At 37.1% G+C, this 26,247-nt stretch overlaps 1 protein-coding gene, 1 long non-coding RNA gene and 1 pseudogene across 4 annotated transcripts in view; all 3 read right to left on the bottom strand.

The window, feature by feature from the left end:
* Positions 1–1,169, bottom strand: part of LOC109061883 (neuronal PAS domain-containing protein 2-like) — a 51,405-nt gene extending 50,236 nt beyond the window's left edge. The window contains exon 1 of one of the 3 annotated variants that reach the window (XM_042754940.1): positions 946–1,169. The gene's annotated coding sequence lies outside the window, so the exon portion shown is untranslated. Of the gene's footprint in view, positions 1–798; positions 820–945 lie in introns of those variants that run through there. The other 2 variants (XM_042754937.1, XM_042754939.1) reach the window with 2 other exon arrangements.
* A 6,200-nt stretch (positions 1,170–7,369) lies between these two features.
* Positions 7,370–8,216, bottom strand: LOC109085196. The gene is made up of 2 exons (XR_006159606.1): positions 8,105–8,216; positions 7,370–7,963 (listed from the first exon to the last, which is right to left on the bottom strand). It is a non-coding gene; the product is annotated as an uncharacterized LOC109085196 (long non-coding RNA).
* A 3,589-nt stretch (positions 8,217–11,805) lies between these two features.
* LOC122144211 lies at positions 11,806–25,067 on the bottom strand (annotated as a pseudogene).
* Positions 25,068–26,247: the final 1,180 nt, after the last annotated feature.

Here is a 26,247-nt window from a genome sequence, read left to right as displayed (position 1 = left end):
GCAGCCTAAAGTATGTTTCCCCCATCCCGTTACTGACCAGGCTCAACTCCTGTTTAGCTTCAACAGGAATGGTAGGGGGTTAAAAAGCGTCTAGTTATAAACAAAACAGCCTAAAAACATATGTTTGAGCATTACATGAGGAGAACACTCTTACTGATTTGAAAAGTTATGATGAGCCAATAAGCGAGATCAAAGTCATTTTTGAGCGAAAATTATAAGTGAGTGACGAGTGAAAAAAAAAAGTCTGAACGAGCCCATCGTCAGCAGTGAAAACTTTTTATTCCCCTCAACGAAATCCAGGGCATGACGTCACTGCCACCGGCTCATGATTCTCAAGTCATGCGTTACATAACTTGCAATCTTTTCATAAAGTGCTTTTATTCTGATGGTTATTATTACGTTCAAACTCTCAACAGGCATATCGGCATCGTTAAAAGCATCATCTGTGACTTCAGTCCATAAGAGGCTGTGAAAGAAAACAGAGTATGATTGGATTTTACTCTGCTGTTCCTCTTGACCTCCATTAAAAACATACAGAGAGACGTCAACTCGGCCAATGAATGAATATGTATATGCAGACTCACACAATCCGTTCAACCATCTGACATATATCACATTCCATAGAGATCACATTCCTGGAACATGTCACTTCACAAGAAGTACAGGAACCAAGTACAGATACTGTACTTTACAATTAAGAAACAAATTAATAAACCACAGAGAAAAAACCATGAATGTATTTCAAGAAAAACAAATTTACTTCTCGCTACTAATAAAAAACAAGACATAAACACTCACGTTCTCTCTGTTGCAACTTTAACTGCACGACCAGAACGTCTACAGCACCATGTAAACCCGTTATGGGCGCCTTTAACACAATGACACACTTCTTCTTGTGTGCTCTAATTTCACAAACTAAACCAAGCAACAGCCGGCAGTACTCACCTAATCAGAGGCAGCAATGAGAACCCGACTTCAACAGAAAAGTTGCTAGGAATCTCCAGCGACGACACACACCGAGAGCGTTTTTTGCCTTCCTTGCCTTACACATGCAATCGGGTTACATAACCGGCACCGTTTCTGTGGGCAATGAGTGACTTCCAGGGCGCTTTTTTCATTCACTGATGTTCATTTTCCAACGCACACACCTCACGCTTTACGTCATTAGCTGTCGTCATACCTTAAAAGGAGCGAAGGGGCGTGGCCGGACCGGATTCGCCAGAGTCGGCGGTGGGGAACGCGGCGGGTGTGCGCTCGCTCTCTCCGTTCTCAAAACGGTTTGAACGGCGGCCAGAGAATGTCATCGGCGGAGAATTAAGGAGGCCGTGTCTCAGTGAGGCAAGCTCTTCGTGTGGAAATAAAGGGGGGAGCCTGGGTTACAGATTTAGTGGGTTATAACAAATACCACTAACGTTAGAGTGAAGATGTTTCTTTTTTTTTTTTTTTTTTTTTTTTTTTTTTTTTTAATGTCATAGTTTTCCCAAATGGCGTGGGAGTTCTGCAGGCAGTTATGTTATGTAAGGACTGTTGTTTCATAAGGTGTATTTCAAAGCTTATTAGTTTGTGGCTGTAAACGATGCCTTGAAATATTGCGTCATCACTAACCTCCATCTGGACCAACAAGTTTAAGCGAGCACGAGTGCCATTTTTGCATATTTTTGTAGGCTATAACCTGTTTTAATACAGTTTATGGCTATAACTTACCAATATGTATATGCGCCGTCAACGGTGTTTTCGAACGTTTCTGCAACCGTAAAAGTATATTTAAAATAATATTTACAACGGTCTCCAAATAGATTCCGGCGAACACTAACGTCAGGTGAGTTTGTCTGAGGTGGTAACCATGGAAACAGTACACCACTAACGCCCTTTCCAAGTACGTCAACAAATTTGAAAAACTCATCTCAAAATATGCGTCTCCACATAGGACTTACTTTGAAGAACTTGACAGCCAGAAATTCACATAATTCGTACCCTGATCGTTTTTTTTTTTTTTTGTTGTTGTTTGTTTGTTTATTTGTTTTACCGTTAAAATTCCAATTGTTTGCGCCCGTAAAGACGAAGAAACTTAAGTCTTTGAAGCGGAAAGATTTTATTTCAAACTGTACACAGATCAGCGGGCGGGAAGGGGTTTAATTGGATCGTGCTGCTGTGGACTGTAACTAGGTCATGTCAGACAGTGATTGCCATCTGCCCACGGTTCGCTCAGCGGTGCTTGGTCAATGAAACGCGCTACGGCAGTCGAGGACAGTCAGCTGTAGCCCAGAGGCAGAAATCACACAGCTGATCTATACTGAGTCACTGTTGTTGTGCAACCTGTAAACGTAGACTATCACCTATCAGTTGGACATACACAAGCAATCAAATAAGACTTGAGGTTTAGAATAGAATTATATAGTAACTTGCAGATGTGGTTGCCAGAACTTGCTCATAACATATCATTAAAGCCCTAATTTAAAGTTCATTTACAGTAAACCGCAAAATGTAAAATGTATAGATAGTAAAAAAAAAAAAAAAAATGGTGTAGAAATAACACAATGACTTATTTTCATCATTAACCTCATCCTGACCTCTTTAGCAACTTAAGACAGCATGAGTGTTACCTTACATACACAAAATACCGACAGGGTACATTTACATTTATGCATTTTAGCAGACACTTTTATCCGAAGCAACTTACAGTGCATTCATGATATACAATTTTTTTTACCAGTATGTGGTAACACACAGGACACTGAAAGAATGCAGCAGACATTAACAGAACAAAAGAAAAACACAATACACAATTAAATATAATCCAAATACATGTAATGGTTAAGTTAATAATCCCACATGGATTGTCTCAGTTAAGGGTAATTCCCCCCAAAATGAAAACTCATCATCCTCAGGTGTTTTCAAACCTGTTTGACTTTCTTTTTTTTTCTTTCTTTTTTTTTTTCTGTGCAACATAAATTAAGATATTTTGTTAAGATTTTTTAATGTTTGTAACCAAACAGTTTTGGTTCCCAATTAACCCAAACTTTTTACTTACCAACATTTTTCAAAAAAACCTCCTTCAACCTAATCAAGAAAAAAAAAGCCATGCAGGTTTTGAATGACATAAGGCTGAGTAAATGGTGAAAAAAAGTCATTTTTAGGTGAACTATTCATTTAATATACATTTTGTTTCTCTGTAAAATATAAGGTAATTCATACTTTTTAAGATACTAACCCTAAAAAACTTTTTCAGTTATTTAATTTTAGATGTATTATACATAATACAGAATATACTCATTACACATACTCAAGTGCAGAATGCTGTATAATATACATGGTATACATAACATAGATACAGTATGCATAGAACAGGATAACTTTTAGTTATCTGTACCATCAAGGAAATTGGGACATGAAAGAGAGAGTGAAGAAAAGAGTGGGTGTTTGGTGTTTAAGTACAGATCAGAGCACACATTGCTGTCCCAGTGCCCTGGCAGAATACCCAATGAGTCAGTGTGCTGGCTCACGCCAATGTACCAGCCTCAGCTCAATGAATAACTGGTCCAAGATCAGCATGAAAAATACAAGTCTGTGCCCGGCAAGTCGAGATGGCTAGTTCTAGACCAGTAGTCTAGATCATCAGCAATAGCAAATCATTACTGATCAGAAATGACTCACAGAGTTACCACTGAATGCTGAGCACATACACATTTCTCTTGTGCAGACAGTTTAGATAAATGTGTTTACAAGCCTCAAATTAGCTTCTGTGGATTACTCTATGAGAGAATTTAGAATTATTCTTTGTTTCCATCTTTCTTTTCTCTCTCTTTCAGACTGAACTTATCTAAAAAATTCCAAGATAATATGAGAGAGAAGCCAGTCTCCATGGCAATGGTCGCTAGTCGGTGAATCACCCTTAGTTACTTTTGCACAATCAAAATACAGGATGAGAGCCCAAATTGTGTCTATGGCGACTTAGTGGCTGTGTTCCACTTTGGGAACAGGATTCTGGTTTTGCAGGTTGAGACGGGACTCATACTTAGACAAAAATATTTGGCGATGTCTGACCTAGTTTCTTGCCTTTGGTTTTGCTTCAGATCCCATTACAGCACTACAGTAGATTTGTTCCATGAGACACTTAGCCGACTACATCTGTGTCTCATACTTAACATGAATCACTAAATATGAGCAGAATTATGTGAATACTGTATTAAATGCATTTCATCTGTTATGTAACTGTACTGACAAGGTGACGTGGCCAACTGACCAACAGCCAAAAAGTGAAATCCCATCGCACTAGCCATCTTTAATGGACATGTACTTCCTCTTCCTTAATTCAGCTTTCTACCATGTGTATCAGGCATCATCAGTAGATATATGATTTATTATTATTTAATACATTTAAAATGACAGTTTATATAAATGATTAATTTTAGAAGAGATATTTATGTACAGTTTGCAGTGTATCAGAGTGTTGGTTGTAAGTCTGAACTGCATGGTCAAGCCTTTTCTGACCTCAGTCAGGTCATGTATTGTCTAACTGTAGAAAGCCACATTCACATGCACACAGGAAATGGGGAGGATTATACAACATCCTCTCACCTCTCTGCATGTGTGTTTACACGACGGGAGTGAGTCACAGGGAATAATAGGGGAAGATTCATACGCACACACACACATACCCACCCATAAACTCAAGCACGTATGCACCCTCACAGATACGTACACACAGACCTGGATTAATAATTATAATGATGACGCACAAATGGATGAAATATCTCCATCATCTCTGTGTCTGGGGAGGCAGGAGTGAGGAGACACAATGAGTGAAACAGAAATAGACAGACTGCCTAGTGGTTCTATCATGTGCTGTCTAGATTTCAGGTCAGGACTGCTGTCTGAGGAACAGTTGGATAACAGATATCCTTGCCCTATTTATCTGTAATACCCCCCCCCCCCCATGTGGAACTGCAGTTGCTTACAATAAAACCTGTATTTTTCAGTCATTCGTCTTTTATTCCGTTCTTTTCTCTTCTGTATGTGCCAGAGTATTGCTTCAGTAACATAAACTGTGGCCTATCCATGTCCTATCTCTGTTATCAAGACATGATTAGAACATGTAGGTTCCATTTAGTCCAGCAGTTCAAGACTTGGATGTCTGTACCTGTCTGAAAACTGATCCTGAAGATAAGGCCAGTTATCTGCTCCCTTAGATATCAGATGCTTATTCACACACTTTTATCCACACTTACAACACAGTGGTGATATCAGTAGGAACTGAACTGGTAGCCATTCAATGACCTTGGATGAGCTATAATTATACCACCCCATTGAGTACGTTCAGGTAAATCACACATCATGGTAAAATATTACACACAGATGGCTATGAACACAAAAATACTCAGGCAGGTTCACTTTTTTAAAAAAGTAATTTTTCAAATATATATATATATATATATATATATTTTTTTTTTTTTTTTTTTTTTTTAAAAAAATATTTTTATTTTATAGTTACATAATTGTTTTATAACAATGCTTTGCTGTACAGTATCAGCACTAGTGGATTGTTATTTTTGTTGCATAGTGAGGTTTTGTTTGTTAGGAGGAACTATATTATCAGAATTACTTAAAAGAATAGTTCATCATGATATGAAAATTTACTCACCCTTTGACCATCCAAGATGTAGATTAGTTTGTTTCTTCATCAGAACAGATGAGAAATTCAGCATTTATTAACCCACTTGCTCACCAAAGAATCCTCTGCAGTGAATGGGTGCCGTCAGAATGAGAGTTAAAACAGCTGATAAAAAAATCAAAATAATCCAAATCAATCCAGTCCATCAATTAGCATCTTGTGAAGTGTAAAGTTCACAAAAATCAAAAAAAGTTCTAAAATCCAAGTCCTCTCTGCATAATATAACTCATTCTGATGGCACCCATTTGCTGCAGAGCATCCAATTTAAGTGATGTAATGCTAAATTATTCCAAATCTATTCCGATGGCTAGAAGGCGTGAACATTTTCAGCAGTTTTTCATTTTTGAGTGAACTATTCCTTAATAAAATAACATCTATTAAATATGAGTCCTACATATTTTATGATGTGACAGGCCTAATGTTTTAGAAAAGCAATCGGTTATTTATTGTAATAGTTAAATGGGTTGCAGGTTATGTGTTAACTTTTTAGCCTTGACTATAGCATGGCGTCTCATATTTTATTGCTTAAACATGAACTCCTATTGTTGTATTATCTAGAGTTCAGTAGACTAGTTCTGCTGACAGCAATGTAGAGTCCTGTAGAGTTTCTCGACTGGGCTGCACAGCTCACAGAGGGGGTAGAATGGAGATATAGTAGTAAACAGTGGACAGAGAAAACGACAGAGCTGGATGGGAAACCAGGAAATTCTACTAATTCTCCTTTTCCGCTCTTCCTCTTCCATCCAGACATGCTCTCAATATTTCCGCAGGGATGTTTCCCTGCCCAGCTTCATCCCTCAAGCCATTTAACTCACTTTTCCCTTTCGTGTTTCTCAGTCATCATCATTTTTGGCTTAGTCTGCTTTAGCAGTCGGTATGTAAAAGCCCTCATTCCTTCCATTACCAGATGAAAAACAGCGCTGTAAGAATCTGTCCAGACCAGAACCTATCATGAAACTCATCAAAACCCAAATGCATTCTTGGGGGTGTGATTTGATGTAACTTGATGCAGACTGTCTCAGGGTTTCAAAGACCCCTTTTTGTTTGTATAATATGAAGCATATGAAATATATAGTCTGCTTTATTCTGTACAAAATGCTAGAGGAAAGAGTTTAAAATGGTCATTAGTGTGGTAGAGCTCAAGGCTGATCTCAAAACAGTGTTCTAGACTTGTTCTTGTCATAGTCTCAACCATGGGTCTATGCAGGGGTTTATTTCTGAATTACAATTTGATTGAAACTACATATACGTATCCCTTCTTTAGCAAACTTTGGCACATTTCTGCATGCAGTCATCTTCCTGTGTTGCCTTGGGGTCATGTTTTCTTGTCCAAACTAGGCTGAGAAATGCGGGAAACCCTCTCCATGATCATGATTTCACTGCCCTCCGTCACTGTCCCTAGCTTAGTCTCAGGCGGATTCACTTGTCAAACCTAATTACAGTGAGTTTCCACTTGATAAAAAATGTGCAGAGCTTGAAAGCTGTAGCAACCACTTCTGATTTTCAAGCCAGAACATATATTTAGTCATGAAAACTTATTATATTGAGGTTAAGTGTGAGAGCTTTTGATTTCACAGCTTATTATTCAAAGAGACAAATAGTTAAAATAGTTAATTAAATGTCACATGGTTCTGTGTGATCAAATATTTATGTGAATCATAAAGATATATTACAGGCATAGAGCAATCTAAATCAATATTCTGATAATTCATTTTATTTATATGATCCTGAAAAGGGGCACAAACAATGGGCGGATGAAGTGTTGATTTGTTTGCTACATTGATCTAAAACACATAATGTCAACATAAAACTCTGACCCCACTGAAATAGGTCCGAATATGACACTGCAGGAACAATGAACTTTCATGAGAAGAGTGCGTCTTCTCTGCCGTCCTGAATTAACCCTGCACAAAAACAACACAGATTAACATCTAACACCTTCTGACACAACCTCCAGCCAGACCAAAGATGACCTCCACCATTCCATGAGAAATCAGGCATCTTCTCTCTGATAGGCTGAGACGTTCAGGAGAAAATTAAACACACACAAAGAGAGATGGAGTCACTCCATTATGATTCTCCACTTCAGGAATGAATAAGATAGTGTTATGTGTGTTTCCATCTCTCCCTTTAGTTTTTATCATCTCGCTTAATCCTGTTTTCCCTCTCTGCATTGGTGTGATCCTTCATTCCATGCAACGTAAACGAAGAGAGCCAGAACCACATGGACGGCAAGCACAGCAACGATGGCGGCATAGAAGTAGCTGTCATTGCTAGAGTATCCCAGAGAGGCTGTGAAGAAAAGATGAGAATTAACACGGCACCTAAGGACTTAATATATAGTGTTACACATGGATATTAAATATTATTATTGTTATTATTTTGTAGAGGCATAAATAGAAGACTGGTTTATAAGCCTTTGGAACCAAATACCTTCAAAGAGAAAAGACCTTCGAAGCAAAATACAGTCCGATTGGTAAAGTTATCATCAGAAGAGTGAAAAACAATAGCGTCTTGAGTACAGAGACAAGTGAACCGTCATTCCTGAATGAATGCAAGGAAGAAAGAGACGAGGAGAGATTAGACAAATTCAACTAGTCGAAATATAAGCTTTAAATCATTTGAAATTCAACAACGATATTAATTAAATGGACTATTTCGATTTAAAATTTCATTAGTCATTGTAATTTTGGTGTAAGGTCACGTGTACTCTGAGCAGAAAAGGCGCATCATATAAAATATCTTACCCCTCTGAAATCAGGCGCGGTTGCAGGTATGGGGTCCACAGTTGTCTTATCGTAATTTTGCATTTTGTATGTTTAATTATGGACAAAAAAACAGAAGAAAGATGCTGGAACTCAATAGCTCGTAATCCCGTGCTGCGACATCCTGAGTGATTTGCGCTTCCGGGTTTTTGTCACATGATGCGGATGACCGTGACAGCGGTTGTGTGCGCGTTTTTGCGCGCGTGTCCGCTAGGGGGCGCCGCGGCGCTGTAACGAGCTTCCAGCAGTACAGGACCTAAACTTCTGAAACATCTCTGAACCAGTAGTATTCAGTCCTGGGTTTGGGCACCTATCGCGCTGCACATATTTGTTTTTTTTTAATGTATTTCTGGCTCAAATCAGATGTTCGTTATGAAAGAGAGCACTATAAATTAAGTATGTTAGATAATTAACCCTATAAGTAAACTTATGGAAATGTCTTTATGATACTACAATGGCTACGAGAAAATTTACATATTTCTTGTTTATTAAAAAATAAAAAAAAGGCTGATATTAGGCTTAAAGTTAGTTAAATTAGTTATGTTAAATTAGACTATTCTAATTTGAGAGATTTTTTAACTAGAAGAGATATTTGAACTTAAAACCAGCATTAAAAAAAAAAAAAAAAAAAAAACAAACAACTTCTGGAGAGACTTTTGAATCAAACCTTAGTTACTGAGTAAAATACTTGAACTTGAAACCAAAAATACTTCAGCTCTTTATGTCTGTGCTGGATATAGCACTGCTAGAGCATCGGGGTTAATACTTCAAGCCATTCTGTGAAAATTACAGATCAGGAGAAACTTGCGTCAGGTCATCATCATCTGCCCCTTTCAGCCAGCGCGTTTCTGTCTGGAGAAAGTGATAAATCTTCCTCAAGGACAGGAGCAAGAGTGTGTAGTGTGTGCAGAAAACAATGAAGGTAAAATAACCAGGGTAGAGAAAAAGTATGACTGATATATGATATTTGGACAAATGGAGGGGAAAGATACCAGAGACAGAAGAAAGACAGAACTACAAAGACAAAGATGTGGTTTAGTTTTTAGCACCATTGCATGCAGACCATTCAGCATTGGAAATGCCAACTCTGATTATACAGAATAATACTACACAACATGAAGTAGATAAATATCAAAAAGATTTCACTTGAAATATTTTTTTGTTTGTTGCAAAAATGTAAAAACATATAACAATAATTAAAGATGGCTCAACAATAATTATAGAAGCCTCAGTCTTCTTTAAAAAAAAATAAAAAATAAAATGTCCATTACTTAGAAACACTGCCTGATATACAAAAAACCATCCATATAGATACAAAGAGTTTTATAAAGGACACACAGAGCATCAACATGTCTTTTTCAGTGATGGTTGCCATGGTATCAGCCAATCTCTATAAGAACTCAACAACATAGTGTATACGCAAACCGTCTGCAGTCTTATTTTCTCTGTTTGTTAGCTCAAGTCTGCTCCAACAAAATACATTAAAAGTCTGACAACCATGTCATTTGTTGAGGAATCTTCATTCAACATGAAATAATCAATCTTATAGGCCCCCGTCCTGCTGTAGAGTAGATAGGATACCACAGGGCTAAAGGCACACATGAGTGAAAATGTGCTTTTTTAGATGGTGCAATACATTTTGTGGGAAAAGAACGCATAGTAGTGGTTTGTTGGCCAGCTATGAACATGAGCAGTTAGGACCTCAACACAGACTTTAGCAAGTAGCAAGATGAGTGTTAAAAAGGCCAGTGATAAGCCAGTTATGAATAGACTGCTGTTCTTCCTTTATCTCACTGAATTCCACCGTGGGCGTATCCTGATCTCCAAGAAGAAGCTGAATGCAAAATTTTTTGAATAACATCAGCCCACAAAATCTGTTTTGTGATGCAGCCTGGAATCATAAATCGCCCCTATGTTTGCTCATTTATACAGAGAAGAACTGGCCCCTCATCTAAGCCTGGTTTCTCCCAAGATGTTTTTTTTTTCTCCACTGCTGTTACCTGATGGAGTTTTGGTCGCTTGTCACCTTTGGCTTGCACAGTTGGAGTTTGAAAGACGATATTCAGTAATTTTATTGATTTCATGCACTGACACTGTTCTTGAACTGAACTGAGCTGAATAATGACACTGTTGCCTTCTGTAAAGCTGCTTATACGGTCGCCTGAAGAACTTTGCAACATCAACAGCTTTATTAACCTTAAACTAAGCTCAACAATGACATTTCTGTAAAGCTGCTTTACACCCTGAAATTTTAATTTTTTTTGAGAATTATCTCTATAACATTAACATTGTTATTTTCCTGTTATAAATGTGAAGCTGCTCTTATAATCTGAGTAATATAAAGCTCTATATAAATAAATGTGATTTAACTTCACTTTACTTTTATTGAAAAGTCATAAAAATGCATGAAGTGGTGGTGAGGGGGGGCTTTAACCCACACTAAAGACTCAGAGTAAAAAGCTCACCAGCATGGGGTAAAAGGTCTCCAGTATTTATACAAATATTTATGCAATCCGGTTCATAAGTCTGACGTCCTAAAGCATGACAAGATCCCAAAGCAAACAACAAATGGTCTAAATATACACTCACAGTGTGCTGTAGTAATCCCAACAAGCCTGTGAGCCTGGAGACTGTAGTGTAAGGTCAAGACAGTGTTCTCCACTGAATTGAGAAGAGACTTGGACTTGTACACAGTATTATATATTTCACAACTAAAAGGGATAGTTCTCCCACAAATGAAAATTCTGTCATTCATTACTCACCCTCATGTCGTTCCAAACCTGTAAGACCTTCGTTCATCTTCGGAAAACAAATTAAGATATTTTTGATGAAATCCGAGAGCTTTCTGACCCTGCATAGTCAGCAACGCAACGGACACATTCGAGGCCCAGAAAGGTAGTAAGGACATTGTTAAAATAGTCCATGTTACATCAGTTGTTCAACCTTTATTTTCTGAAGCTACAAGAATAATTTTGTGCACAAAGAAAACAAAAATAATGACTTTGGCGTGAACATGCGTTGAAGTCTGAAATGGAAGAGAAGAAATAGTTCAATAAAGCCCTTATTTTTCGTCTTCTTTGCACACTTTTAGCACCATATTCTACTTATTTTGATTAACAAAATAATTAAAATGTATTTTACACTGTCATTAAGATTAGTTCTTTTTAAAAATACAGAAAAAAAATACAAATTCTGAAAGCTTCCTATATAGCTTGAAGAAGATCTCATAATTTATTATTTATAGTAACAATAAATGATGTTTAGAAAAGTGCTGTGGAAAAATAAAAACAAAAGTGCATTTTACCCCACTGTGCCTTTAACCCCTTTGTACCCTAATTTTGTGGTTGTTAGTTAAATGGGAGTGATGTACTAGAAAAGAGTGTGTGTTACACCGCCCTTATACATATTGCCTCTTTCACATTGTTATTAGTTCCTGCCGGCGACTGTTTACTCTTTATGGCTTCAGTGTTGTACCTGGAGCTTTCAGTGAACAGTGCTCGTGGGGTGCAGAGAGCGCGGAGAATCTGTTTGTATTCTTGCCTGAAGTTCTGGTTGAGCAACCCATAGACGACAGCATTCAGACAGCTGTTGAAATACGCCATAAAGTAGCTGGTAACAAACAGCCACTCCGGGACATTCGGTGCCACTCTTGCGGGGTTTATCGCCACGGCGAGCCCGATGAAGTGCAGGGGCGCCCAGCACACGGCGAACAGCACGAACACCACAAACATCGTCAAGAAATTCCTCAGGTCGGCCGCTCTGACCTTCGGATTGGGCCTCACACGACTTTTGACCCTAATCACCAACACCCAAATGCGCAGGTAGCAGAAAGAAACCACGGCCAGAGGAACCAGAAAGTGGATCAGAACAACGCAAATGGTATAAGAAGAGCTTGCTGTCTGGGTGAACGTGCAGGAGAAGACGCGTGGGTCGTATTTTAGGGAACCCACCAGGAAGTTGGGCACAGTGGCCAAAGCGGTTTAGCGTCCAGGTGAGCAGAGCAGGTAAAGACAGGGTGTTCTGACGAGAATACAGCCGTCGTATCGGAGACTGTGGCAGATGTAGCAGTAGCGGTTGATGGCGATAGCCGTGATTGTTGAAGACTGAGCCGATCACACCTCAGTCCCATAACAAACCCGCTCAGCTGGCAGTGCAGGGAGCCCATTGTCCAGCCGTTATGGAAGAGAGCGACCAGAGCCAAGGGGTAGGGGTTACAGCGCCACCACCAGGTCAGCCACAGAAAGACTCACCACAAAGATGTTACCTATTAAGAGAGAATGAGCAAGTGACTTAATTCTGTAACTATTTGAAAATTAACATACTTAAATTATACCATATTGCAAGTATGCATATTACATGTGAGTAACCTTAAGCCGAACCCTAATCATATATTAAGTACATGTAGTTAATTAATATTTCTCAGTACAGTATGTATAATAACACTGTAACAAGGACACCTTAAAGTGTTACTGAAGATATTTATAACAGTCACTAGTGCTTCAGACAACACTGGACCCCATTGACTTTCAAAATATTTTTCAAATTACCTTTTTTTGTGGTCCACAGGAAAAAAGAAACTATAAATCATAGTATAATTATGATTACTGGGCAACCCAAATACAATAGCAAAGAAAAACTGGACCCCATTGACTTTTATTGTTGAAAAAACATGAGATCTTTTGAAAATCACTGAGGTCCCAAAACAGTGGACCTCTGTGGGCAGCATGGACCCAAAAAAAAAGCTTTTTTTGTGTTCTACAGAAGACAAAAATGAAGAAAGAGACTATAAACCATATTACAATTACAGAAGATTATGGACAACCCAAATACAACAGCTCAGAAATAATAAATTAGACCCTAACACTGAGACAACTTTCAAAACCTCTTTTCATCTTTTGTGCTCCACAGAATAAAAGAAGTCATGCGCGTTTGCTACAACATGAGGTTGAGTAAATTTAGAGAATTTTCTTTTTTGGATAAACTATCCCTTTAATTCACATAACCCAAGGGGGTTATGTGAATTAAAGGGATAGTTCATCCAAAAAATCCTGTATCTAATGATATCATGTGTTGGATCACACATGCTCCGCTGTCTGCACTCTCACTGTCATATTATCTCATAGTCACATTATGTCACTGTACATTTGCATAGAGTTGAACTCTGCTCAACTCTGTTGCATCGCCGTCGGTCTCTGTTGCTCATGTCACTTCAAATCACCAACTCCCCATTGAAAATGAATGACTTCCGGTTGCTTTGTCGCTGCAAATCGCTGTCAGTGTGAATGGCCCTTAGGGGACCACAAAGACTGCTGTGCACAGGATGCCTTTGCCTATTGCTATTACTCCTTTTCGTCAACTTATTGTATGTTTTATTGTATTGTACTTTTTATTAATTATTACTTCATTATTTACCCTTATCCTTTATTTTGCATTTAAAAATGTAAATGTAACTTAAATTTAACATTTTAATGTAAAATAAATATTTAATTTCATTTCTTTTATTATACATTTTAAATCTTTAAAATTTAAGCAACAAATGATTAGACACTAAACATGTACTGTATTTGTCAGCATTTATCAAAAACTAGAACAGAAAATGATCTGAATTTAAGTAAAAAAAGAAAAAGAATAATAATAATATGATAGTATTAGTAAGTCTCTTTCACTGACTTTTCTTGCTCTGTAATATCAGCATAGTGCATCTCTGAGACGGCGTGTCTGTGTCCTTTAAAAGAGTGTGTATGTGAAGGTCTGTGTCAGGACTGTGTGTGGACTCACAGAATACAGACACTGTTGTATAATTTATAACTCAATTAGAGAGGCCAAAATTAAGTCTCCTCACACTGTTCACAACACTCTAAAAGATAACAAAGAGAAAAAAATGTCTTTAAAAGCTAAGTGATTCAGCCTTATGTTCTATCTCAAAAACAAAAACGGTCAGAAACATCCATCTTCTCCAAAGATGACCTCATTGTGTCTGTGCAAAAATGCATTTCTGATTGAGCTGCCCCCTTAAACCCATTTACAAATCATTTGCTGAATTCAAAAGCAGCTCATTTCTAGAGTTTCAATTATTCTTTGGCTCTGCGCAACACTGATCAGGTCTTGTTTTGCTCACAATTTTCCATTCATGAACTCTCATTGACGGTTTCCCTCCATCACACTCCATCTCCATTTCGACCCAAAGGAGCCGAGAAGATTACGTGCCAAGAAAACTAAAAATGCTTTACAACTCACGAAGGTTGCATTTATGAGTGAAACAGATTCAAATTGCATCAGACCCGCAGCCTTTTGTGCATGTAAAACCTGGCATCACCTATGACTTCCACTCATGCAAAGTGTTATAAAGTGTTCAGACTGGGTCACACTTTATATACACTGTCAGAAAAAAGGTAGAATGCTGTCACTGGGATGGTACCCTAAGGCACATAAGCTAAAAGTTACATCTTTGTACCTTATTTACCCCTAAATAGTGCATTGTGTATGGTCATTTTCTACTTGAGATTGAAGAACACTTTCAAGGTCTGTTCTGTCTGTAACAAACAGCACACTGTCGTGTAAAAGAAATAGAGAAACAAGAGTCAGTTACAGATTACATCATCCTGAGCGCAATTGCACACTTACACAAAATCGTTTTTTTTTTTTTGTTAGACAGCCTTAAATCTGCACCTTTTTCAGTCGTGCCACCTTTAGCATCAGAAATGATTTATCTGAGCATTTCCTTTAAATCTACCAGTGCATTTTGACTAGTGCCTCAGCCTGCCAAACATTTATCAACCCGAAGTCACAGCTGACAGGAAGTGTGCTTTGACAAGATCACCATCTCCCGCCATCAGTCTAGCATGAGTCCAATAACCCGAGGCATTACACGCTGGACAACAAACAATCAGCTCTCTGTGCTAAAAAGTTTATGCAAAAATTATAATACATACTTGCATAATAGCATCAGTTCTCAAATTCTCAATATTAATATTCAATTGGAAAAACAAATCATGAAATACACTGTAAAAGTGTTGTTTTGTAACCTAAAAAAGTTACGTTCATTAAAAAAAAATATCTAGAGGTGAATCCAGAGATCTCATAATTTACAGTTTATTTATTCTTTATATAATGGCTTTTAAATATTATGTTCATAATACATATAATGTAAATAATAATAATTTCCAGTCGAAAAAATCAGTATCATTTAAACTAAAATCACACACATATATGACACATTATTTATTATTAGAAATTAATTGACTTGACAAAGAATTTAAAGTAGCCTACTAATTATTTCTGAGTGTCAATAAATAAAAATATTAATAAATGACAAAATGAGAGAAATGTTTTTATGTAAACTCTGATTTACTGCAGCTATGAGCTATTTCTTTCATTTAAAAATAATCCGGTTTTGTTTAGAACTAACTTATTTGGTGTGAGAACGTTTTATTTGCACATAAATAGGCAAATTAATTATTGTGTCATTTTGGTATCAATATGAGGTATGCATAATATTAGACTGAAAATATAGTGCCTTTTTTACTTTCATTCCAGTAGGAATCCTGATTATAAGTTCTTCTTATTTAATTATTGTGTAACTCAGCCGATCAAATTTAACCATTTTGCACAATTAGAAATATTTTCAAGATACAATTCCTCAAGGTTGTAATATCTATTCAACTGAAACCCTTTTCAAATGCCTCAGTGGTCTGACTCTCTGCAGCTCATCACTGAGATCAGAGCAGAATCCTCAATCTAAGCTCAAGTCGGACCTCAGGCTTGAAAAAGCAGTTTTTGACTTTTTTCAAACAGTCACTGGAAATGGATCCTCTGGCAACAGAGTCCAAATGGTCAGGGAATTGCACACAGGTCACTGCGGGTCCTTTGCGCTGACATTTACAATGACATTTATATGGAAAGTCAGTGCTGTTGGCGCCGGACAAAGACGTCATTTCTGAACGGGAAAGTTTTTTGGACAAAAACTAAAAAAGAATCTCTCGCTTAAGCAAAGATATAGAAGTTGCAAGTTTTCATTTAGCATTTTTACATTGTTTTAATCTTGGTCCCTCTAGAAGTTGAGGTTGAGCTGGATTTGAATTGCAGTCATCTTGAAGTTGGCCGCTTTATATCTGCATGAACCTGTCACATGAACCACAATAAAGGTACCATCAGAGTATCAAACCTTTAGAGAGCTGTATTTCAACATCTAATAACACCACAAATCATGAGAGATAAGGAGTGAATGCTGAACGTTTCCTCTATCACTGTCTTCCAGCTTGAACAGAGATGCATCTGCTCTTGTTTTTTATTCCCTATCAAGGTTGAAGGACATAAAGACAGTGTAATAATTACAGGCTTATTTTAAAGAGGCTGATATATCACATTTGGGGAGAGAAAGAGGAAGAGCGGGAAAAGAGACAAGAGCACTTATTTTGTCTGCGGTTCAGATCAGACAGTTCCCTGGGCAGGAGCGACCGCCTGAGGATCTCTATAAATCCACATGATTATCCTGGACAGAACGGTTTAATTGGTTTCCTTCTGTACACAAAGACTTATGTTCTACAAGCCTGAATCATATATTTAAGAGCAGTATGTGTAAGTAAGTCACATGGGAGACACATGGGAGAACATAAGATCAAAACAGACCTTATTTACATTCTTAATATGGTGGTGCATGATTCATCAGAATCATATCAAAATTGCTCCACCTTGACTTCCTTTACAGCTGATATCACTTAAGCCAGTGATCCCTAACCAGAGTTATGTAGAAGTATTATTGTTAAATTTGAAACAGCATAGGCTGCTGTACTATTTCTGTCATATCTTTAGGCTGTTTATGCTATTCTGAATTCAGCTTATGATTTTACAGTGTTAAACCCATAAAAGAAGTGACAATGTTTGAAATGTATTCAGAATATCTCAAATGTTCTGTGTTTTTAGGAGTTAAGACATGAAAGATGCAAGTTGTCATTGAAATACAAAAAGCAATTTTTAAAGAGTTTATTCCTAATGGGGAGGTATGAAGAAATATTATTCCAGAATTTGAAATCGTATAGGCTAATGTTATTATTTCTGTAATATCTTCAGGGTATTTGGCAGAAATGGAAAGAGTATGCTATTCTGAATTCAGCCTATATAGTTTCAATTTTTAAAACCCAAAGAAATAGTGACGATGTTGCGTATTGCTGTTACAATTATGGACTTCTGTTCCTTTTGAGTTCTCCTTATTTGGTCATGTTCCATTCCTCGTTTTGTTAATTGATTACTCCCCACCTGTTTCCATTCCTCTGATTACTTTCCTTGTGTTTAAATACCCTGTCTGTTTAGTTCCAGTTGGTCCGCTATCGTTTATCGTTTGATGACTACGTTGAATGCAACGATGATCTGTGTTTGGTCGTGGCCCTGTTCTCCTGTGGATCATTAAAAGTACCCTTTTCTATATCTCCTTCGTCAAGCGTTTTGCTAGCACACCAGCATTGTAACAATTGCTGGCACTTTCTCATCTGCAAGTTGCTTTGGATAAAAGCATCTACTAAATGAATAAATGTATAATATGTAAACAGAAATTAATAAATTAATAATATTAGAGAAAAGACAAAATGTAGAAATTTATAGTTAACACATTCATTAATTTTTTTTCTATATGTATAATGTCAATTTGTGTGGATACCATTTACATTTTTTTTTTTTGTACAGACAGTCAGTCACTATGAAAAAATAAAGCCTGATGCAAATATATATATATATATATATATATATATATAGTACATTAAATATTGTTTCGAAAAACTCAGAAGCTCTTTTGAGTTTCTGCAGCGCAGAACTGGGAAAAAAAGACCTGGGCAAACAATAGGAAGGAAGAATCTGATAGGAGAGTAAACCGGAAGATGGATGCACATGAAAGGTTTTTTTTTCCAGGCAAGCGTCTTGTCAAAAATATCCAAATTCATTCTCAAACTTCACTCTGTTGCAAACAGCAGAGAAACTTAAATCTAGTCTGAGGAAAGCTTGTTTTAAGGTGTCAGCATGTTCTGAGTTCCATCCAGATGTTTGGGCTTTGGAAACGCAAACAGTGCAGACTTCTTGCAATGCTGAGAAAAGACCAGAACAGATTTCACATCTTTGTTGCAACTTATTATGGCTTCATAAAACTCACATTCTAATGAAATCTGATTTTTTAACTTATGATCTTTGCAAAATGATGTATATTGAGAGAGGTATCCGTTGAGGACATTTGAAATATACCATATTAAAACAAAGAATCTACAACAAATGTTAGGAATCTATAAAATAACATGCCACAATATATTGTGACCTCTCCTAGAAAATATCACAGACTGCATCAGTACCTGAGGTGTTTGATGGACTGAAGCAAGGCTGAATGTGCTTATGCAATCTTCCCACACACACACACATGCATGCACAATTACACAGACATGCACATGTCCTTTTGCTTCCTATTGCTCTATTCATATAAAACAAATGTACTTTATATGTAATTGATTTAATTCTTAAAATTACACAAAATAATATAGTGTAATTATTATATCTTTGTGAAAGGCAATATACACTTTCATGAAAGTTTCATTAAACAAAGCAATAGGAAGCACACAGTAATATAAGAGTGGTTTGATAGTTTCTTTGGAGAGAGATGGAACATCAAAAAAGCCGAAAGACTGACTTGAACTTTTTCTAAATCTGGCTGTGTGCGGAAACAGAAGAAATCTGTAGTTAGTGGATGAGTTTCAGAGGAGACAATTAAAATGCAATTACCTGTTCTTTTCCCCAGTACCTCTGTGAGCCAGTTCAAGGTTATCGGTATAGCTGTGAGGATGACGCTGATCTGGCTGCGTATGTGCTGCCATAAATGTATTTAATGGATAGTCTGGCTCTGCTTGTCTGGAGCATATATTTGCTGGAATTAGCTAATATTAAAATGCATTTTACCGTCTTATTTTAATACACAGATCAGACAGTCTATTATAACTCTGCACACCTCATCTTTATCTCTCGCTCTTATGTCCAGGATTATATGTGTGGAACATTAAAATCTGCCAACCATGGTCTGTTAAATTATTGGATTATAAATTTCATTAGATACTGGTGAGATACCACCACCAATTCTACTCTGAAAACACATGTATAACCACAGCCTTAGATACACATGTACTAGGGTTATGTACACACAGACCCACATTACCTTTCACATTCCAGTTGCATAAAAATATCTCAGTGAGTAGAAACAAAGAAAAAAAAGGTATGAAGGACAAAGGAAGGTTAAGGCAATACAAGTTATGTGCATTGCATAATCTCTTTCAAAATAAGTGAATAACAAAATATCTTTTTCAATTTAAAAAATAAATAAATATATATATATATATATATATATTTTTTTTTTTTTATTTTAAAACAAAAATAATTTTAAAATAAATCAATTTCAAATTATTTTATTCAAAACTATTTGGTCAAAATCATATTTACTAAAGATATATGAAATAGGAAGAATATTTAAGTTGTGTAAGATTGGTCTGGTAACACTACAATAATGATTTATTTGTTAACTGTATTTAATGCATTAACTAATATTAACAACGAACAATACATTTGTTACAATATTTATTAATCTTTGTAAATGTTAATGGTAATACTGTTTATTTTTAGTCCATGTTAGCTCAGGTCCATTTGATAACATTAATCAATTTTAAAACTGATGTTAATAATATATTAGTAAATGTTGGAATAATGATTAACTATACGATTAATTAATGCTTCAGAAGTATGTTTCATTAGTAGTTTATGTTAACTAATGTAGTTAATAGTTAAAAGTCTATATTTTAAAGCAGTGTGTGTGTGTGCCAGTGTTTATGCGTATGCCTGAAAAAGAAAGAAGGGGAACATTTCCCCCCTTAATTTCCATAAGTACTTAATGCTGAATTATTCCTGTACACCAGCCAGTCATATAAAACAGCCAACCGTCCTCTCAGGAGCTCTGCCAACAGACGGATCAAACCCACTCCAGCTATCTAAACAACATCTTCATACTGCGATATGCAAATGATCATGTTGTTCTATTATTATTTAAAAATCTATTAGATTTTCAAGAGGTCATTGTAATTTGTAGTGAGCTATTCTATTGGCTGTTGAGCTTGTCTGCCAAGCAGAGTGTCCAGTGAGAGTGTGCAGCGGTCAGACGGTGGAGCCCGAGGCTGCAGCTCAAGCCAGAAAACATTACCATTGCCATCAAAGACTTTCACGATCATTGTAACGCTCCATCTCAATAATTCTCATCTGCACACATGCATTCCAATCTAATTCAAACCCATTCAGATCAGAAATGACCATATAAGAGCATTAACATGCCTCAGTGTGAACTGGAGACACATTCAATTATGTTGACGACGCTAGATGTGTGTGTGTGTGTGTGTGTGTGCATATTATGTGAGGGAATGGTGCATTGAGGCCATACATTCTCATTGACTGAGTGTGTGTTGCATAGACTGATGTGCCATTAACAGAATTTACAGTGCATAACAACACAAGATTGCAACTATTTTTCACATTTTCTGAAGAAGTGCAAAAGTTGCTGCCAGGATGCTAAGGGTTAAGTTGTGGTGACTGTCATGATGTTGCTATGCAGCTGCCATGGTGTTCTCTTCAACAAGCTGCACAAATCAAGGTAGAAATCATGTTTAATGACACACCTGAACCAGCTAATCAGCGTGTTCAGGATTATTTAAATTACAGTCAAGTGTGACGGTGTAGGTTGGAAGTGAAGTCTGCAGAGCTAACCTTGACTAGAGTTAGGGGTTGTTTCAATACCTAACTTTACATTTAAGCAACAGTATGCTTGCCTTAGCAAGAGTAGAGAAGTCTAACACTGTCATGCGTCCTTCAGTTACCATCTGTGAGTATTACTACACTGAGAGTAGTTCATTGCTTCTCCTCTGAAAGCCATCTGCCCATCAGGAGCCCTGAGTGTGTGCCAATGCCAAACACCGCTGCTAATTCAGGTGAGGTGTAATGGATGAACTGCAGTGTGCTTCTGCTGCTAATGGAGACACCATAATGCAGAAGTGAAAATTTCCATCAGAACATTTGAATCTCTGGGGTCAGTCTGGGTTTTTTTTTTTTTGGTAATTGAAAGAAATTATTACTTTTATTCAGCAAGGATGCATTAAATTGATCAAACGTGAGAGTACAGACTTTTGTATGGAAATGGAAATGTTACCTGAGCATGGGGTTGCAAAGGAGTGGAAAATTTCTGGTAAATTTCCGAAAAGTTTCCAAAAAATCTGGAATGTTTTTCGAACTTTACTGGAAATTTTCCACCTTTTTCCAACCCTACTTGAGAACCAATCAGCATATTAGAATGATTTCTGAAGGATCAAGTGACACTGAAGTCTGGAGTAACGGCTGCTGAAAATTCAGCTTTGCAATCACAGGAATAGATGACATTTTAAAATATATTGAAACAGAAAACAGATATTTTCAATTGTAATAATATTTCACAATACTGCTATTTTTACAGTATTTGTCATCAGATAAAAGCAGCCTTGGTAAGCATGAGAGACCTTTTTTATACTGGGTTTTAGATGATTCAGACCAGTTGAGATGCTTGACTTGGGCAGATCTAATATGTGCCAGAATCTCTTGAACAGCGTGTGGGAACGCCAACTGATGCTGGACATTAAAAAGCTATCAATCAGCACTCTAGTCTAAAGACGGGCCAGCAGAAGGAGGTAAGAGAGTATTGATTAAACCCAACTCAGGCTGCCAGAACTTGCAAAGCCCCATAACTGAACCTGACGTCTATAGAAATAGGCTGAGCTGAGAGAAAACTAAAAAGAAAAGAGAGGAATGAGGTTTTCAGTGTCCTTGTGCCAAAATTCTGAGTCATATATCTTGACATATTAGTGCAGTTTTTGCAAAGCCGTATACAAGTATTATTTTCCTTCTTACTGCAGTAAGTACAAGCCCATATAGTCAACATTTTGACATCAGTTTATCATTGTGACAGACATTTATGCAAGTTTTTTGTTTAATTTATGGATAAAAATGTATATAATATTGTGATACAGCTTTTTATGGATTGAAATGTATATAACCTTATGATGAAATTTCTGGCAGTTACTATTATTCTTTTTATGGTTAAATTTACTGATTTTTTCAGTGCATTCAGTTGTCATTCTAAAGTACAACATAGTGTAGTATTATTATGTAATACTTAAAACAAGCACAACTGTTTGTCCTTCACTGGTTAAAATACTTACTAAGAATGAAATTAACCGACAACAACATTTACAAACAAATAAAAAAATCGTACTTTAGCTGTGGTACATGCCCACAACACATAAACAGCCCGTGTCATGTCCTGATCCCACTGTCTCTGTCCCCAATGGTTCCCTGCATGTCTCTCTCCACTTGTCCTGCGCTTAAAGACATTAAAACCCATAAATAGGAATATAAAAAGCAAGCACTGAAACTGCACAAACAGATCGCTTGCCTCTTTTTTCCCACCATCACACACAGGATTCTGATGTTACAGAGTTCTCCGGAATCTAACATTCCACACTGTCCCTAACAGCCTTACTGACACATCCTGAACACTGAGATGGAATCAGCGCCGTATGTGCAGACACTGATCATTTTGAAACTAAGCGTCTGGTGTTTGTCCATCTCTGTCAGGATTAATGCTGGATATCCATTCTTTTTGCAAACATACAGGGTTGCACATCTGCTCAAGTAGCTCATGGCTCAGCGCAGGCTGGGAAAACACCCATCGATCTGAGGCAGAGACATTTTGACACGATGCCAAAACAGTTAGGAGCAGCTGCAGAGATCGGAACGGTCTGATGACAGAAATATGCAAAGAGAACAACACTACCCATACTGAAGCATTATTTTCTCATTATAAATGATGTGCATCTCATAATTGCCTTTCTGTGGAAGCCAACATGGACAATTAACCACTGTCTTCAAATCAAGAGAAATTCTCATCTCCCAGAGCGCTTTAAGCATGTGTAAACATAATCTTCAAAATAAAGGTTTCAAAAGAGGGTTTTCCAAGTGATGCAATAGAAGAACCACTTTGGGTTCCTCAAAGAACCAATTCCAATAATTTTTTCTTAGTGTGTAGAACCTAAAAATGGAACCTTTCTGATGAAGGCACTTCAGCTCTGATGGAATCTTTTGGGTTTATGTCTGCCCAGCTCAGATCATTATCATTCTCGTACCTAGTACAGCGTAATCACGTGAAAATAACCCTGAACTCATAGCAGTGAAATCGATAGAGATATCTACCCCTCGCAGGCATAGCTCCGCTCTCTCGCTCTCACCTGTATAAGATTACATGCAAAGAAACGACTCCTTTAACAGAAATACAAAGGTCCAAAAGTCTGAGAAGACACTGACAATTTAGAAAGCAATATTATACATTTCAGTATTTTGTTATGTTGTGAATGAATAAGAATGATTCTGTACTGTTTCTAGTCAAATAATCAAATTTGGGACATTGACCATGTGAACTCCAAGGTCAGATTTTCCATCACTGAAGGACTGATGCTCTTTGGAATATTTTTTTAAAGTATGCTGTTTAACGTAGATCATCAGGTTTTACACAAACTTGTGGAGTGCAAATGCCAAGCAGTTCTCAAATTCATTATGCCTTTCAGTTTAACGTTTATGCTGAACATATTATTTGCAATAAAAATCTATTAAATCAGAAAAAGCAATACAAGAAATTTTTCACTAAAGGACTCAGATTTTTAGACATCGCTGTATGTGTGTGCACTGGAGAGACTGTGTGTGCATTTTATGTTCCTGCAGCCCTATAACAGTCTCACATATCTAGTAATTGTTTGTTCATCACACTGCCTGCAGTATAAAATGAAGCCCTGTAAAATGAGTTGTTTGCTGACGTGCTTCTGTTAAGGTGATCGTGCCTTGGGTTACATTCTCCTGACACTTCTTTTCACATCAAAAACATGAAAAGTTACTATGCCATTAAACATCTTGTGTTGTTGCACAACATTAAAAAGACAGCCATGTTTTGCTGGTGTCTCTTATGTAATTCTGGAGAAAAGGGTGCATCAAAACATTGGACACACAGAGAAAAGCATGTGGCCGGTGTTTTGATAGATATAACATGAAAATAAATTCTATGTAGGCTACCTTCTGTTTAATATAGTGTAATTAAAAACCACTATCAACTGAAATAAAATATGATTCATGCCAAACTGACACCAGCAGCTGAGAACAACTTCAGCCAACATAAATATCCAATGCTGCTTTAACCTAAATACGTTTAGATGCTTTTTAGCTATACACGGTTAAAGATGCATAGGTTACTCTACACATTTTTAATTTCTCATCTAAAAATGTAATCTCATCTAAAGATGTGTGATGTTTGCCTGACATTACAGTTTCTGTATCTCTTCACACCTGCATTCCGGAGTTTCTTGTTCCTGTACACAGACAGGATGACCAGCAGATTTCCAACGATATCAGCCACGGTGGTGAAGATCAGCACGCCGGCGAGGGTGGCCGCTACCCCGGGAGACGTGCCCCTGGCGGGGAGGCAGTTGTTTCCCCGGGATAAACTATCCAGACAGCTCAAGTTCGCCTTCATCAACTCCATTCTTAGAGAAAAGCGTAAAACCACATAAAGTTTTTCTCCTTTGATCCACTCTTCGAGGAAAAACGGCAAAGTTGGAACGAACCGGTATTCCTCCAGAAAATATAACCAATCCATTCCACTTATAAAATGTCTCTGAGCACTTGAAAATTGAATGCAGTATAAAAGCCGTTTTTACATAACTTCCATAACACGGTAACTGTCACAGAAGGATCCCTTCGAAATTCCCAGTAGCTCCCATTCAGTTCAAATGCATGTTTGGTAGTCGGCGCATTGTCAGCCCCACAGTTATCTGGATTGTCAGTCACCTCGGATCACAGTGACTCACACACACTCCGGGCTGTTGCTCAGACGCCACACACATCAGCGACAGTCTGCGTCGCATCCCCGGCGCCGTAGTCTCCCGGTCTCCGTTCCAGCGCACGGTCAGTTGTGCAGCTCCAAACCGAGCCGCGATGAGCGTAACGAGATTGGGATTCAGTCTAGTCCACCACCTCTGCGAACCGTTAAAACTGAGTGTGGAGGTTTATATATATATATATATATATATATATATATATATATATATATATATATATATATATACACACACATTATAATAAAGGCTACATACACATATTATAAATATGTATATTAATATATCATACATTTTATTATAATTTTTTTGGGGGGTAAGCAGAAAAGTTAGCGATGCGAACTCACGATGGTGTAAAGAGGCAACCATAGCAACAGTAAGCGCTTTCAGTAAGGATTTGTATAATTGAAATTTATATACAGCACCTTATAGTTTTACTTACGTCAGTTAAAATAAATTGCTTATTTTTATTTTAAAGAGGTTGTCTAAAAAGACCACTTTTTGCTAGCGACGCCAAACCTCCACAAACTGTGTATGCGCACAAAATTAGATATTTATATAGCCTATTATTTAATTTCACATTCAACAAAATTCGATGCATTTTTATAGAATTCATTCAATAATTTGTCGAAATAATTTTTTTTACATTTTTTTTTTAAAGATCGATTTAAGTAAAAAAAAAAAAAATTTAAATGATACGTCGATATAATTTTTTTCTAACACACACAAAAACACAAAAAATAATATAACATGCCACACACAACAAATTAACACTCAAACGCTTCAACCAGCCACCCACACAAATACACACACTTGCTGCTGCATGATATTAATAAGCTCA

Source organism: Cyprinus carpio, unplaced genomic scaffold, assembly GCF_018340385.1.
Source record: "Cyprinus carpio isolate SPL01 unplaced genomic scaffold, ASM1834038v1 S000006615, whole genome shotgun sequence".
In the NCBI taxonomy this organism is placed as follows: domain Eukaryota; kingdom Metazoa; phylum Chordata; class Actinopteri; order Cypriniformes; family Cyprinidae; genus Cyprinus; species Cyprinus carpio.
Note: the sequence above shows the minus strand (reverse complement) of the source record. Positions and strands in the feature narration are given on the sequence as shown.